A 15375-nucleotide genomic window follows, 5' to 3' on the forward strand; every position below is an offset into this window, starting at 1 on the left:
TCAGTTTAAACTGATAGGGTTTCTGCTGGAGTGGATGATTAGGCCTATGGTTCTCACCCAGGCCAATCACTTTATTGAATGGTTGCTTGTACACACACTTAAAATTCTCTTCAGATAAAAGCTTTCTCAGTTTTGCAATATGGGTAGGCTGAGAATTTTTCAGATCTTTAAGTTAAGCTTTACTTTTGTTAACAATTTTCTCTTCAAGTCATTTTTTCTCTCTTCTGAAGTTTTCTATAAGCAGTCAAGGGAAAACAAGCTACTTCTTCAACATTTTGCTTAAAACTCTCCCCTGCTGCTTCTGCTGCTGCTAAGTCACTTCAGTCGTGTCTGACTCTGTGCGACCCCATAGACGGCAGCCCACCAGGCTCCCCTGTCCCTTGGATTCTCCAAGCAAGAACACTGGAGTGGGTTGCCATTTCCTTCTCCAATGCATGAAAGTAAAAAGTAAAAGTCATGTTAGACTCTCAGCGACCCCATGGACTGCAGCCTACCAGGCTCCTCCATCCATGGGATTTTCCAGGCAAGACTAATGGAGTGGGGTGCCATTGCCTTCTCCTAAAAGTCTCCTCTACCAAATATCAAATTTCATCTTTTGCAAGCTGTATTTTCGACACAGTACTAGAATACGAACAAAACTCAGCCAAGTTCTTTGCCGTATCATAGCAAGGATGATCTTTTCCCCATTGTCCAGTAACATGTTCCTCGTTTCTGCCTGACACCTCACCAGGATAGCCTGTACTGTACACATTTCCACCAATATTTTGCTCATAATTTATATGAGTATATTCAAAACAACGTAAGCTTTCCCTGTAACTTTCTTCTTTTTTTTTCTGAGCTTTCACCAGAATCACCTTTAATAGTCCTTTCCTGGCAGTCTTGGATTTTTCTATCGAGTACCTCAAAAGTCCTCCAGCTTTTACCAATTATTCAGTTCTAAGATGGTTCCACATTTTTAGGTATTTGTTATGACATCAATCCACCTCTCAGTATCAATTTTTGTCTTAGTCAGCTCAGACTGCCATGACAATAAGTAGTTTAAAAACAGAAATGTGTTTCTCACAGTTCTGTAGTTTGGGAAGTGAAAGATAAGGAGTGTCAGCCTGTTCAGATTCTGGTAAAGGCCTTCTTCCTGGTTTGAAGAAAGCTACCTTTTCCCTGTGACCTCACATAGCAGAGACAGAATAAACATGAGTCCTTTCATCCACTTCAGTTCAGTTCAGTCACTCAGTTGTGTCCAACTCCTTGCGACACCATGGACTACAGCACACCAGGCCTCCTTGTCCATCACCAACTACTGGAGTTTACCCAAAATCATCTCCATAGAGTCAGTGATGCCATCCAACAATCTCATCCTCTGTTGTCCCCTTCTCCTCCCGCCTTCAATGTTTCCCATTGTCAGGGTCTTTTCCAATGAGTCAGCTCTTCACATCAGGTGGCCAAAGTATTGGAGTTTCAGCTTCAACATCAGTCTTTCCAATGAAAACTCAGGACTGATCTCTTTTAGAATGGATTGGATCTTCTCGGAGTCAAAGGGACTCTCAAGAGTCTTCTCCAACACCACAGTTCTAAAGCATCAATTCTTCAGCACTCAGCATTCTTTATAGTCCAACTCTCACATCCATACATGACTACTGGAAAAACCATAGCCTTGACTAGATGGACCTTTGTTGGCAAAGTAATGCCTGGTTTTTTTTTCCTTTTTTCCCTCTGTTTTTTAATATGCCATCTTTCTTCCAAGGAGCAAGCATCTTTTAATTTCATGGCTGCAGTCACCATCTACAGTGATTTTGGAGCCCCCCAAAATAAAGTCTGTTACTGTTTCCAGTGTTTCCCCATCTATTTGCAATGAAGTAATGGAACCAGATGCCATGATCTTAGCTTTCTCAATATTGAGCTTTAAACCAAATTTTCACTCTCTTCTTTCACTTTCATCAAGAGGCTCTTTAGTTTTTCTTTGCTTTCTGCCATAAGGGTGGTGCCATCGGCATATCTGAGGTTACTGATATTTCTCCCAGCAATCTTGATTCCAGCTTGTGCTTCTTCCAGCCCAGCGTTTCTCATGATGTACTATGCATATAAGTTAAATAAGCAGGGTCACTAATTTTCTTGAAGAGATCTCTAGTCTTTCCCATTCTGTTGTTTTCCTCTAATTCTTTGCACTGATCACTGAGGAAGGCTTTCTTATCTCCTCTTGCTATTCTTTGGAACTCTGCATTCAAATAGGTCCTTTTCTCCTTTGCCTTTAGCTTCTCTTCTTTTCACAAGTATTTGTAAGGCTTTCTCTGACAACCATTTTGCCTTTTTGCATTTATCTTGGGGATGGTATTGATCCCTGTCTCCTGTACAATGTCACAAACCTCCATCCATAGTTCATCAGGCACTCTGTCTTTCAGATCTAGTCCCTTAAACCTATTTCTCACTTCCACTGTATAATCATAAGGGATTTGATTTAGGTCATAGCTGAGTGGTCTAGTGGTTTTCCCTACTTTCTTCAATTTAAGTCTGAATTTGGCAATAAGGAGTTCATGATCTGAGCCACAGTCAGCTCCTAGTCTTGTATGTGCTGACTGTATAGAGCTTCTCCATCTTTGGCTTCAAAGAATATAATCAATCTGATTTCAGTGTTGACCATCTGGTGATGTCCATGTGTAGAGTCTTCTCTTATGCTGTGGGAAGAGGGTGTTTGCTATGACCAGTGCGTTCTCTTGGCAAAACTCTATTAGCCTTTGCCCTGCTTCATTCTGTACTCCAAGGCCAAATTTGCCTGTTACTCCAGGTGTTTCTTGATTTCCTACTTTTTCATTCCAGTCCCCTATAATGTAAAGGACATCTTTTGGGGGTGTTAGTTCTAGAAGGTTTGGTAAGTCTTCATAGAACCACTCAACTTCAGCGTCTTTAGCATTACTGGTCGGGGCATAGACTTGGATTACTGTGGTACTGAATGGTTTGCCTTGGAAATGAAGAGATCATTCTGTCATTTTTGAGACTGCATCCAAGTACTGCATTTGGACTCTGTTTTTGACTATGATAGCTACTCCATTTCTTCTAAGTGATTCTTGCCCACAGTAGTAGATATAATGGTCATCTGAGTTAAATTCACCTATTTCAGTCCATTTTAGTATTCCTAAAATGTCGACCTTCACTCCTCCCATCTCCTGTTTGATCACTTCCATTTGGCCTTGATTCATGGACTTAACATTCCAGGTTCCTATGCAATATTGCTCTTTACACCATCATACCTTGCTTCCATCACCAGTCACATCCACAATTGGGTGTGTTGTTTTTGCTTTGGCTCTGTCTCTTTCTTCTTTCTGGAGTTATTTCTTCACTGATCCCCAGTAGCCTAGTGGGCACCTACCAACCTAGGGAGTTCATCTTTCAGTATCCTGTCTTTTTGCCTTTTCACACTGTTCATGGGGTTCTCAAGGCAAGAATACTGAAGTGGTTTGCCATTCCCTTCTCTAGTGGACCTCATTTTGTCAGAACTCTCCACCATGACCCGTCCGTCTTGGGTGGCCCTTCATGGCATGGCTCATAGTTTCATTGAGTTAGACAACGCTGTGGTCCATGTGATTAGATTGGTTACTATTCTGTGATTGTGGTTTTAGTCTGTCTGCCCTCTGATGCCCTCTCCCAGTGCCTATCATCTTACTGGGGTTTCTCTGACCTTGGACATGGGGTATGTCGTCAGGCCACTGGTCCTGACCTTGGATGTAGGGTGTCTCCTCTCGGCCCCTTGCCACTCCAGTGCCACATGGCTGCCACTCAACTTATAAAGAGACTAATTCCATGGTGGAAACTCCATGCTTATGATTGCATTTAAATTTAATTACCTCCTCAAAGTCCTACCTACAAATGCCATCACTTTAAGAATTAGGGTTCCTTTAAACATATTTTACAAGGACACAAGTCTGAATCTCTTTTGCCTATTTAGAATCCAACAAGTCAGTCAAAGGCATTTTGCATCTCTGCTACTATATTTTGCTTGGTTTGGTTTTATTTTAATCCTAATGTTTTCATTTGATTCTTGTGGTTTCCATATTTTTTACTAATCCCATCTGATTAAAATATCTACCAGTTACCCCCAAAGTCTTTACATATTAATGATAGGTATTTTAAATAGCTTTGATGTAAACTTACCTGAATCAGTTCCATTGAACTCAACTCAGATCTTCTTATCTGAGCCAGTCCTTATCTGAATCTAGTTCTGCTGATTATTTTGTCTCTTGATAGTGTGAGTTATTTTCTTTGTATGTTGTTTTTGTTTTTTAGTTAAAATATGATGATCAATGGGACAGTAGACAGCAAGATAAATAATACATATGCTTGGGAACAGGCATCTTTCTTACTCTATAAACTTTTGGTGTCTTAGTTTATTTGGGCTACTATAACAAATACTACAGACTAAAAAGCCTCTTGATGAAAGTGAAAGAGCAGAGTGAAAAAGTTGGCTTAAAGCTCAACATTCAGAAAACTAAGATCCTGGTATCCGGTCCCATCACTTCATGGGAAATAGATGGGGAAACAGTGGAAACAGTGCCAGACTTTATTTCTCTGGGCTCCAAAATCACTGCAGATGGTGACTGCAGCCATGAAATTAAAAGATAGTTACTCCTTGGAAGGAAAGTTATAACAAACCTGGACAGCATATTAAAAAGCAGAGACATTACTTTGCCAACAAAGGTCCATCTAGTCAAGGGTATGTTTTTTCCAGTGGTCTTGTATGGATGTGAGAGTTGGACTGTGAAGAAAGCTGAGTACTAAAGAATTGATGCTTTTGAACCGTGGTGTTGGAGAAGACTCTGAGAGTCCCTTGGACTGCAAGCAGATCCAACCAGTCCATTCTGAAGGAGATTAGCCCTGGGTGTTCTTTGGAAGGAATGATGCTAAAGCTGAAACTCCAGTACTTTGGCCACCACCTCATGCGAAGAGTTGACTCATTGGAAAAGACTGATGCTGGGAGGGATTGGATGCAGGAGGAAAAGGGGACAACAGAGGATGAGATGGCTGGATGGCATCACTGACTCGATGGACATGAGTTTGAGTTAACTCTGGGAGTTGATGATGGACAGGGAGGCCTGGCGTGCTGCAATTCATGAGGTCGCAATGAGTCGGATATGACTGAGCAACTGAACTGAACTGAACTGAAGTGTCAGTATAATCAACAGAAATATATTGCTTATGGTTTGGAGGCTCAAAATCCAAATTGAGGGTGACAGCATGGTTGGGTTTTAATGAAAACCCACTTTCTGGTTCATAGACAGTATCTTCTTGCTGTGTCCCCACATGTAAAAGGGACAAGAGAGCTTTCAGGCCTCTTTCACAGGGTATTCATGAGGGCAAGAAGACTCCACTCTCATGACCTTTCCAAAGGCCCCCACTTCCTGATACAATCACATTGGGCATTAGGATTCCAACACAGACATTTGGTGGGGGAAGAGGGACACAAACATTCAGACCATGGCAGGGGGGCACTGGGAGCCTGAGTCATTCAGCTCAATAGCTGAGCTGGCTTACAGATCACAAAGAGTTGGACACAACTGAAGTGACTTCGCACATGCTTAAATTCATTTGCTGTTACTGAATGGTCCAGATAAAATGTGCTTTGCCAGAGAGATTTTCTGTGTCCTTGCTCCAGTCTCAGCTTTAGCCTTTACTTACAAGCTTGATCTCCCAGAGGGTCTTTCTGCATCCTCTTGTTTCTCTTCTCCTGTCATAGTGCTGTTTTTGGCTAATCGTGTTTTCTAGATTGTGAGTGGGTGTGGATAGGCCTTGTGTGTGTGTGTGTTTCTATTGCACTGGTTCAGTCTTAAGTCTCAGGCAGTTTCTGTGTCTTTAGATTTAGAGGGTGGGACTAAAGGAATGCCCCTGCTCCAGAAATGGTGTTCTCCAAAGGTCTGGGCTCAGAGTAATTTGCAGGCCCTCTTCCATGCTTCCTATCTTCCCTCAAGCTGCAGCTACTCCCCTTCTCCAGGCATGCTCCATGAGGAAAGCCATCAGTAGACTCCTGCCCTGACTCCAGTCTCTCACATTGTCACCTGATGAGGTTCATTGAAAAGAATCTGAGAATGCTTATGGACTCTCCTTTGCCTGTGACTTCTGGGGCTTCTGTATTCAGAAGCTATCAAATGCTCAGCACTTACAAATTCTTTAAGTATATTAGCTGAGTTCTTCTTTCCTAACTATACGTCTTCCTCCTATGATTGGCCCAAGGTGAGGTAGTATTCATGTCCCTTCTCTCCTTGGAGGCACTTTTTAATTCTTAGATTTCAGGCTAATTGGCTTCACTATAATCTCAGTTCCCTGATCAGTATGAGTCTGTATGTTAGCCAGCTTTTCCTTGTTAGGATAAAAGAAACCCTCTTTCCAACTTTCTGCATTCTAAGCAGAAGATGGAAGTCCTCAGGATATTTTCTATGTCATATTTTTACTTTGCCCTTACATCTGTAGTTATTCAGGGATTTTTTTTATAATCTGTAATAAAAGCAAAATTTGACCTCTACTCATGACCATGTTAGTCACTTTCTTAATACTTCTCATATCAGCTCTGGAAAAAAAAAAAAAAAATCTTTGGGAAACAATGATTCTAGGAATCTCCCTCCCCAAACTAACATATTTAAAAATGCTTCTTTGTTTGAACCCAGGAGAATTATCACAAAGGCGTAGTTCTTAACTATGTGGCGTCTATCCGCCTTAGTGTATTTGGGCTACCATAACAAGGTAGTATACACTAAGTGGCTGGCAAACAACAGAAATTTAGTTCTGGAGGCTGAGGAGGCCAAGATCAATGAGAAGACAAGGTTAGAGCCTGCTACCTGCTTTCTCATAGCAGGAAGCCTTCTTGCCATGTGCTTACGTGGTGGGAAAGAGAGGGAGTTCTCCGAGTTCTCTTTTCTAGGACCACTAATCCGATTCATCAGATGACTAAACCACCTACCAAAGGCCCTACCTCCAAACACCATCTCATTGGGGGTAAGAACTTAATGTATGAATATTGAGGGAACATGAACTTTGAGTGTATAGCAGCATTTGTGAATATCATCTGGTCTTTTCATACACTGAAAGCCAGTATTTACTAATACAATGTAGAGTATTCGAATGTGTGTACAATGTATCAAAATATCTGACATTGCATCAAATCCTCAGATCTTTACATTGACTGTATCATCTTAGATTGGACATTCAAAATATAGACTCTAGGTCAGCTGATGAGACCTCAGTAGCCAATACTTTTGCTTGTGTGTGTCTTTGGATCAGTGACATAGTCTTTTAAAAACTGAGACAATTGTTTGATGGATCTGTGTACTATTTCCATGGTTCTGATTCTCTGTGGTGATGAGAGGAATGTTAGCTTAGGTTTCCTCTTCTCATTGCATCACTCTGACCCTTACTTTTTGAATGCAGAGTTCTCAAAAGTGACTCATCTGTCAAATTTCAACTCCAGTATCCTTTTGAGTGCCTACAGTTTTACTCAGAATTAATGTTTACCAACCGCACCATCATTACATTATATACAAATATACACCTGCTATATGAAAGGGCAGAGAACTCTTTTTACATGTCTGTGGTCAGGGTCATTGGAGCTATGGTTCTTTATAAATACTTACAAAGGATTAATCCTAATAATTACAGAGTAAAAAGTGAACAGCATTTTAATCATGGTAAAATGAAGAGCTTCTCAGTCATTCTAAATAAAGCCCACATATTTCATGGTAGCCAGAAAATAACAAAATTAAAGAGAAACAGCATTTATTATATATGTACACCATCTTAGATATTATGAAACATGTTAAATAGAATATTTCTAATTCTCCTTGTTTAATCAAAATAGCTTATACCCACAGAGAGATCGAGTCAGTTTCCTGAGGCCCAAGCAGAATATGAACTCAGCTCTCCTACATTCTAAGTCCTATACTTTCTACCCTGAAATCACATGGATTATCTCTCATTGGAAGTGTTTAAACATATATGTTAAACATATATGTGAATGAATGAATAAATGAATGAATTATCAAGTAACCTGAAGCTTAACCCCTGAAGCTCCATGTAATATACTTTCTATGCATTTAGTTTCATCAAACCAGTTCTATGATACCAGTTTTGTTGATAACAAAAACTATGACTGATGTATGACCTATAAAGACTATATAGCTTAATTGAGAATGTATATATATAGAGAGAGAAACAGAGAGACAGAGAAGGAAAATTCTTGAAAAATGTGGTAATATGGGTAGATAGCTTGCAACCATAAACTCATTCCTTCATGCAGGAACAAGAGAGTAGGTTATTAGATCAATCAGGGAGTCAGACTTGTCTAAATTGGCTCCCAGCAGTTGTTTCTTACTATAGTTCTGGGGTAGCAATTGCAAGACATGTTTGGAATTGAATGCAGAGTAAGTAGACTACAGGTAGATGAAACTTAGTAAGAATCAGTAAGTTAGGAGAGTGAGATCACAACATAAAACAAGTTTTAAAGTATTTAAGACATAGTAGAGTCAGTTTTTCCCCGGGCCTGAAATTAATAACAAATTAATGGCCTGCTGATCCAGAGAAATGACAATGTGGGTGGCTAAGAAGAGACTGGCATGGTGAGGTGATACACTGAGGAAGGAAGGGGTGGTCAACCATGACTTTGGTGCAGAAGAATATCACATGCAGAACTTCTAGGATACATCTCACTTTCTACCAATGTAAGTCCACAGAGCCCCAAAATGAACAACAAGAAAATAGCTTAAATAGTAACAAAAATAAATATTATCAATTGAGTCTCTAGTGTTAATTGGGCTTCCCTGGTGGCTCAGAGGTTAAAGCATCTGCCTGCAATGCAGGAGACCTGGGTTCGATCCCTGGTTTGGGAGGATCCCCTGGAGAAAGAAATGGCAACCCACTCCAGTATTCTTGCCTGCAGAATCCCATGGGCAGAGGAGCTTGGTGGGCTACAGTCCATGGGGTCACAAATTGGCTTTATCTTGCTAAATCAAAGATTACATTCATTCACTTATTTCTTCCTTATATACTTCTTCCCATATATCCATCTTCCCATACATTACATTCATTCACTTATTTCTTCCTTATGTCCTTATCTTCCCATAAATATCCTGTGAAGTATAAATTATTATTATATTTGATAGATGAAAAAACTTGCCCCAGAGCTGCTTTGATAATAATTGCAAGATTCAAACCCATGTCTTTAAGACTTCATATCTCTTTTCATTGTAATATCGATTCATGGTACATCCTTTCCTATAAAATCCTCAATTAAAAAAAAACATATCATTTAATCAGATGTAAGTTGGTTAAGTTTGAGCCTAAACATCTGCATAGAAATCAGGGTCCTTGAAATGTAAGAGATATGGTTAAAAGTAGTCCAGGTGGGAAATTAGGGGGAACAGTTATATTATTTTAGAATTGCTTAGTTATTTTTTTAAAATGTTTACTTGCTGTATTTTTATTACATCCAAGAAAAAAGGTTGAAGAAACATTGGATTATGCTATATCTAGATGACAGGACATTAACGATTACTGAATACCTACTGTATCTTAAATACTGTAGAAATTTTTTGCAGTTTAAATTAGTCCTATTTAATTCACTGAGAGCTATAAAATCTCATCCCATTTCATAGATGAGGAAACTGGAAGGTCAAAGCTCTAGACTTCTAATGCCATAAAAACTCAAACATTCTGATTTCCAAATCTATACTTTTTCCACACATGAGTGCTCATTAGCTAGGATTAAGGACATGAACAGCAGGGAGTTGTGCTGATGGCTGACTAACTGTCTTCCTCCTCTGTTACTAGTGTGACAGTCCTTGGAAATTGTTTGGAGGCAGCAGAGAAGTGGGAAAAGGCTATGACAAGGATAATTAAGACTAGTCTGATGAATGTTGATCCCTGAGTTCTGGGAACCTAGCAATGTCAAATATCTACTTTAGTCTTTTGAATAGATTTATGACTCTACACACGGACATCACAAGATGGTCAATAAAAATCAGACTGCTTACATTCTTTGCAGCCAAAGACGGAGAAGCTCTATACAGTCAGCATAAACAAGACCGAGAGCTGACTGTGGCTCAGATCATGAACTACTTATTGGCAAATTCAGACTTAAATTGAAGAAAGTAGGGCAAACCACTAGACCATTCAGGTATGCTGCTGCTGCTGCTAAGTCGCTACAGTCGTGTCCGACTCTGTGCATTCCCACAGATGGCAGCCCACCAGCCTCCCCCGTCCCTGGGATTCTCCAGGCAAGAACACTAGAGTGGGTTGCCATTTCCTTCTCTAATCCATGAAAGTGAAAAGTGAAAGTGAAGTCACTCAGTCGTGTCCAACTCTTAGCGACCCCATGGACCGCAGCCCACCAGGCTCCTCCGTCCATGGGATTTTCCAGGCAAGAGTACTGGAGTGGGGTGCCATTGCCTTCTCCAGACAATTCAGATATGACCTATATCAAATCCTTACAATTATACAGTGGAAGGGACAAATAGATTCAAGGGATTAAATCTGATAGAGTACCTGAAGAACTATGGACAGAGGTTCTTGACATTGTGCAAGGGGCAGTGATCAAGACCACCGCCAAGAAAAATAAATGCAAAAAGGCAAAATGGTTATCTGGGGAGGCCTTAAAAATAGCTGTGAAGAGAAGAAAAGCTAAAGGCAAAGGAGATAAGGAAAGATATACCCATTTGAATGCAGAGTTCCAAAGGAAAGAGAGGAGGGAAAGAAAGCCTTCCTCAGCAATCAATGCAAAGAAATAGAGGAAAAGAACAGAATGGGAAAGACTAGAGATTTCTTCAAGAAAATTAGAGATACCAAGGGAACATTTCATCCAAAGATGGGCACAATAAAGGACAGAAATGATATGGACCTAACAGAAGCAGAATATATTAAGAAGAGGTGGCAAGAATACACAGAAGAACTGTACAAAAAAGACCTTCATGACACAGATAACCACAACGATGTGATCACTGGACTAGAGTCAGACATCCTGGAATGCAAAGTCAAGTGATCCTTAGGAAGCATCACTACGAACAAAGAAAGCTAATGGAGGTAACAGAATTCCAGTTGAGCTATTTCAAATCCTAAAAGATGATGCTGTGAAAATGCTGCCCTCAATATGCCAGAAAGTTTGGAAAACTCAGCAGTGGCCACAGGACTGGAAAAGGTCAGTTTTCATTCCAATCCCAAAGAAAGGCAATGCCAAAGAATGCTCAAACTATGGCACAATTGCACTCATCTCACATGCTAGCAAAGTAGTGCTCAAAATTCTTCAAGCCAGGATTTAACCGTATTTGAACCATGAACTTCCAGATGTTCAAGCTGGATTTAGAAAAGGCAGAGGAACCAGAGATCAAATTTCCAACATCTGTTGGATCATCAAAAAAGCAAGAGAGTTCCAGGAAAACAACTATTTTTGCTTTATTGATTATGCCAAAGCCTTTCACTTTGTGGATCACAAAAAAACTAGAAAATTCTTCAAGAGATGGGAATACCAGACCACCTGACCTGCATCCTGAGAAATCTGTATGCAGGTCAAGAAGCAACAGTTAGAACTGGACATGGAACAACAGACTGGTTGCAAAGCAGGAGAGGAGTACGTCAAGGCTATATATTGTCACCCTTCATATTCAACTTATATGCAGAGTACATCATGAGAAACGTTGGGGTGGAGGAAGCCCAAGCTGGAATCAAGATTGCTAGGAGAAATATCAATAACCTCAAATATGCCAATGGCATCACCCTTATGGAAGAAAGTGAAGAACTAAATAATCTCTTGATGAAAGTGAAAGAGGAGAGTGAAAAAGTTGGCTTAAACCTCAACATTCAGAAAACTAAGATCATGGTATCTGGTCTCATCACTTCATGTCAAATAGGTGGGAAACAGTGGAGAGCATGATAGACTTTATTTTTCTGGGCTCCAAAATAACTGCAGATAGTGACTGCAGCCATGAAATTAAAAGACATTTACTCTTTGGAAAGAAAGTTATGACCAACCTAGACAGCATATTAAAAAGAAAAGACATTACCTTGCCAACAAAGTTCCATCTAGTCAAAGCTTTGGTTTTTCCAGTGGTCATGTATGGATGTAAGAGTTGGACTGTAAAGAAAGCTGAGCACCAAAGAATTGATGCTTTTGAACTGTGGTGTTGGAGAAGACTGTTGAGAGTCCCTTGGACTGTAAGGAGATCCAACCAGTCAACCCTAAAGGAAATCAGTCCTGAATATTCATTGGAAGGACTGATGCTGGAGCTGAAACTCCAATACTTTGGCCACCTGACGTGAAGAACTGACTCATTGGAAAAGACCCTGGTGCTGAGAAAGATTGAAGGCAGAAGAAAAGAGGGCGACAGAGAATGATATGTTTGGATGACATCACCAACTTGATGGACTTGAGTTTGAGTAAGCTCTGGGAGTTTTTGATGGACAGGGAAGCCTGGTGTGCTGCAGTCCATCGTGTTGCAAAGAGTTGGACACGACTGAGCAACTGAACTGAACTGATAACATTTTTATTTAAAGATGCACAATATAAACAGGCAATAGTCATCATCGTAGAGTAACACAATCAAATATACCTCAATCGTTATCAAATGGGTGCAATTCTCAATAAGAAATTAGAAATAGTTGGCTTGCATTCATGCTCGATCACTTTAGGCATGTCCGACTCTTTTCAACCTCATGGACTGCAGCCCACCAACCAGGCTCCTCTGTTCATGTGATTTTTCTGACAATCATACTGGAGTGGGTTGCCATGCCATCCTCCAGGAGATCTTCCAGACCCAGGAATTGCACCCACATCTCCTGTGTCTCCTGCATTGCAGACAGACTCTTTACTGAGTCACCAGGGAAACCCCTAGCAATAGATAGAAACATCACAATTATTTCCTGGCAAAGGGGATGGCAACCCACTCCAGTGTTCTTGCCTGGAAAAACCCATGGACTGAGTAGCTTGGAAGGCTACAGTCCATAGGATTGCAAAGAGTTGGACGTGACTAAAGCAACTCAGCATGCATGCACACATGCACAGATATAAGCACAATACTAGAAAGAGACAGAATGCAACATTTGAATGTAATGACTCAATGAATTAGAATACATAAAATATTTCAATAAAACAGAAGTTGATCAGATTTTAAGGTTAAAAAAATGTGGAGTAGGAGACAGTCATATATGAAGTGAACACCACTTGCTTAGAATTTTATTTGTCCTATCCACATAAAAGGCTCCAGAGGACAACTTTATGCAACTCACCGTGCCTTCCAGAAAGAGCCCCAAGGGAAAAGAAGAAAGAAAGCAGTATGGTTCTTCTCTCCTTATCCTTGGTTGCAGATTCCCCAAAGTTTCCTTCCTTTGAGTTTTATTCTGCGCTAAGTCTCCAACTATCTGTGGGGCTTCCCTGATGGCTCAGAGGTAAAAGCGTCCGCCTGCAATGCGGAAGACCTGGGTTCGATCCTTGGGTCGGGAAGATTCCCTGGAGAAGGAAATGGCAACCCACTCCGGTATTCTTGCCTGGAGAATCTCATGGACAGAGGAGACTGGTGGACTATAGTCCATGGGGTTGCAAAGAGTCAGACACGACTAAGAGACTTCACTTTCACTTTCTTTTTCACCACATCCCCAGATATTTTCTCCTCTGTAGAAGAATTTATCAACTGTCTTATCCTAATGCCCTTGAGTAATACAATTCTATAACTCTTCTGGTTCTTAGTCCATATCTATCAAGGAACCATATTATTATAGTCTGAATTAAGCTAATAGGTAGAGAATATGCAACTAACTTCAATTGAGCTTTTTAGAATGCCAGATAGACTTTTTGCTGTTTGGTTTATAATTATCCCCAAGGTTTAAGGTTACCAAGAGTTCATCTTCACAAATCCCATCAACCCAGAAATAGTAAAGAGTCCAAATCACCGAGAGTACAATTCTGAAGTTCCCTGGAGGACCAGTGAATTAATAAATGTATGCTATTCAGACTTTTGGTGTGGGACTTGTTAGAAAATCCCTAGATGGGGCCTGATACATCTTATTGTTGCATTTCACAATTTTTTCTTCTCAAAAAAATAGGCAATATTGATAGACGGGACTGCTATTCTCTCGTTCTCTCTTTTTTTCCTTTTAATTTGGGCTGCACCACACAGCTTGCTGAATCTTAATACCCCTGACCACAGATTGTACCCATGCCCACAGCAGTGAAAATGTGGAGTCCTAACCACTGGTGCATGTGCCCGAAGTCTCTTCAATTGTGTCTGACTCTGCGTGACCTTGTGAACTGTAGCCCACCCGTCTCCTCTGCCCATGGGATTCTCAAAGCAAGAATACTGTGGTGGGTTGCCATGCCCTTCTCCAGGGAATCTCTCTGACCCAGGGATCAAACCCACATCTCTTGCGTTCCCTGTTGGCAAGCCAGGTTCTTTACCACTAGTGCTACCTGGGAAGCCTGGTGAAATCCCAGAAATGATATTCTTAATATCAGTTTCATGATACACTTTTCATAACCTAGGCTTCCTCTCCCAATATGAGAAAATATTATCTAGCACCTGTGATAACCTTTAAAAAAAACCCTGAGAATCCCTGCATAAAATTTTGTTTGTCTAAATAGTATGGGGACCCAATTTTCTCCTATCCATCCACCTCACTCTTTTGCTTGAGGAGTTACCCTCTGCTTCTTACAGGTATGTCACTAGGGAAACAAAGAGGACTGAGTCACAACCTGGAGCCAAAGAACCAGCTGTACAAGGTCTGAGGACCCACACTAGTGAGACCACTGAGGAATCTCATGTTTGCCAGACAAAGAGTAGGATCAGTGCTAATACCTGGGTAGTATTGGAATTATCTTGGATAGAGAACATAAAGAAAAATCAGCTGTTGGATGTACTTCTACCAATTGGCGTTTTGAGCTTTGTGTCACATTTGAGCAGTAGCATTAAAACCCAGAAAACACTGTGTGTAGAAAGGATATAACTTTAGTTATGGGAACTTTCCCTAGGTGTATCAGTCAAGATTCAATCAAGAAAAATAAAACTACTCTGAATTTCTAAAATAGAAATGATGAAGGGAGCTATTTACTCAGTTGGTGAAAACTTCAAAAGTCAGAGGCATGCCAGACATTAGCAACAGAAGAAAGCCTCTACCATCCCATGCTTTAAAGAAAAAAAAAAAAAAAAAAAAAAAAAAAATATATATATATATATATATATATATATATATATCAAAGGAGGTATTAACTTATTCCAGAGGAAAATAGGGACAGGTATGTCATTCCAGGGGCTTCCCAAGTGGTGCTAGTGGTAAAGAATTGGCCTGCCAATGCAGGAGAGATAATCCCTGAGTTGGGAAGATCCCCTGGAGGAGGAAACGGCAACGCACTCCAGTATTCTT

This window comes from Budorcas taxicolor, chromosome 18, assembly GCF_023091745.1.
Source record: "Budorcas taxicolor isolate Tak-1 chromosome 18, Takin1.1, whole genome shotgun sequence".
NCBI lineage: Eukaryota > Metazoa > Chordata > Mammalia > Artiodactyla > Bovidae > Budorcas > Budorcas taxicolor.